This window comes from Gadus chalcogrammus, chromosome 18 (genome assembly GCF_026213295.1).
Source record: "Gadus chalcogrammus isolate NIFS_2021 chromosome 18, NIFS_Gcha_1.0, whole genome shotgun sequence".
In the NCBI taxonomy this organism is placed as follows: Eukaryota; Metazoa; Chordata; class Actinopteri; order Gadiformes; family Gadidae; genus Gadus; species Gadus chalcogrammus.
The window spans coordinates 15186307-15188806 of record NC_079429.1 but is presented as its reverse complement, the minus strand read 5'-3'; the positions used below and the strand labels follow the sequence as shown (position 1 = coordinate 15188806).

The 2500-nt window shown below is 41.0% G+C and overlaps 1 protein-coding gene across 1 annotated transcript in view; it reads right to left on the bottom strand.

Annotated features, from left to right (window-relative positions):
* LOC130371472 (protein phosphatase 1 regulatory subunit 1B-like) overlaps positions 1-2500 on the bottom strand; it is an 8460-nt gene that overhangs the window by 3025 nt on the left and 2935 nt on the right. The window lies entirely within an intron of this gene.

Here is a 2500-nt window from a genome sequence, read left to right as displayed (position 1 = left end):
CTCATTTGAATTTGTTTGCAAGACAGTCTTGGCCTCTCAGCTATGGCGATGATGTTGACGTATCTCAGCAATAGGAGTCTATGTATTATGTCTATAGTTAATCTTCGCTAAAACAGGTCGAGTTTGATGGACTCACCACAATACCACCACATCACTGTGTCGAGTGCCGTGCGTTGCCACGACAAAGACCTCATATAATATATAGACCTTATAATATTCAGGTTAACCTTCAAATGTATCATATTAAACAGAAGCCATGCTGCTGTTTTACTGTCCTCAGCAGGAATGACACTCAGCCATCCTTGATTTAGAGTGTATTCACTTTGTAAGATATGTATTGTTCAGCTATGTTCAGTTCAGATATGTAGGCTATTCATTGTAGACTGTTAAAAACAATATATGTATTTTTCAAAAAGGTCTTTAAGAATATTGAAAAAGTGTGAAAAAGTAGTGTTGAAATTTGACGAAAACACTGGTTGCATTGATGAAAAAGCAAGTCATAAGTAAAACATTCAAATTAAGTCAAATGCAGAGCCAGTAGACCTGCCGTCACCAGGGAGACCAACAAACTTCCACTCATTCCATGGTGTAATCCACTTTCTGCTCGGAAATGACACGGGTGGTTTATGGAGCTTTCCTAATAGTGGTCCAAAGGAACTATGTCCTCACCAAAAAGTTGTTTGTCACCTTGTAATATAATATGATTTCAATATGATTAGCCCTGATTAGGTCAACCCGGGGTCAAAATGTCTCCCACAATTTCCCACCCAAGAAGGGGTAAAAAATGTCTGCTTCTCAGACAACATTGCATCTCCACCGATTGTGTGTTATGTATCTTGTTCTTGGGTGAAGGAGGGTGTTAGCAGAGCGTTACGCAACAAAAACCATCTCCGCTCGAAATTACATTCTGTTATTTTTTTGGTTCAACAGCAAAGTGTGATTACATACTAAAGAGATGTTAGAGAAACATCATGTTTCCTAATTGGATTTCTATCGAACGACAACGCTCATGTGATTTCTTGTTTCTCCGATGTTGCGTTCATCCCTATGAAATGACCCAACTGCCATCCTGGCTACAACAGTGTGAGGAGCAACGTAGCGTTGAGTCCATAAGAGGGCATGAGTAGTATGCATGCTGGAAGAACCACACCCTCACTCGAGGTGTCTAAAACGTTCCAAACTGGACCAAGCAGCGACAACAAAACAAAGCAATTTACAAAGTTTCACAGGGTAGGCATCCGTAGGCGAGGTAGATAAACAAACACAAAACACACATTGAAACAACAACCTGAAAATGAGGCAGAAAGCGGGGGAACCTGTTGAGCTATAATCTTAGTTTAATTGGATAGAACTGGTAAGAGCCCATCCGTCAGCTAATGAGTCAAATGCTGTGGGCAGTGTCAGTTCAGGTTGACTGCAAGACTGACTCTGCTTAATGAGGGTCATGAGTTCACCTGTTTAACCGTGAGGCTTATAATACATCTCAGTGTTGTTTCAGAGGAAACAGGTCACGCAATGTTTTTATGTAAAAGTGTACGTCTTCCATTCTGTGTGTAATTTAGAAGGTTTTGGATCAGCAAAGTCTGGCGAGTTAGAAAGCTTTGTTCAGGGCAGAGCGCACGCATGAATGGGCTTCAGAGTGCACGCCACTGGCTGCCTTCCAGAGTTCAGCACCAGTCATTTTAGGATGATCGGGAATATCGGCACTCTTGACAAAATAAAAGTCTCCCGGCAATCAGTTTGGAGTTTGGGTCCGTCAGTTTAAGATGCCTTTTTGTTAGGCATCTTGCTACACATGGTTTAATAATGGCTAGCAATGAATACCAATCTGCATCTCAAATGTAGAATATATCTTCAGCCAAGTGTTAGGAAGAAAAGATCTATTTGAGCCGGAATACTATAAAGAGGAAATCTAACAGTAGAAGACAGCAGATATGGGATAGGGATTTCAGAGTCCTGCAGTTCAGCGTACATGGAGGTTTATAAATGCAGTATTAGCAATACTAAACCACTAGCATTTTCACAGTTAACTCAACAAGTTTTCTCATCGAATGGACGACAGTAGCAATGCTTTGTCATCGTCATGCTGAACAGACGGTTGACCTTTAACTTATAGGTTCACACCGACGTGTATTTCTTCAGTATTACCCTTATTGAGGAGTATACTCATGACCAAACTAAAACTGTCTGGCATTGACACTGGAAAGAGTTTTGATCACAATGTGGTGGCAGAGGATGTTTTTCTTCTGAGCGTCGGGGTCCCAGGCTATGTGATATGCCTGATTGGATGGTCAAATGTTATGTTAATCGCAGCATCCCCATTGGCTATTCAGGAGGTAGGGTCAAATGTGGGGAAAACGTTTTGTACCTTTGGCTTATACTGGTATATTTGATCCGTAGCAGTAAACTTGGGATTCACACATACATTTGAGTTCTGTGCAAACAGTTTACCCACAAACAATAAGTTGTGTAAATGCAAACCTGATGTGTAACCTAAAAC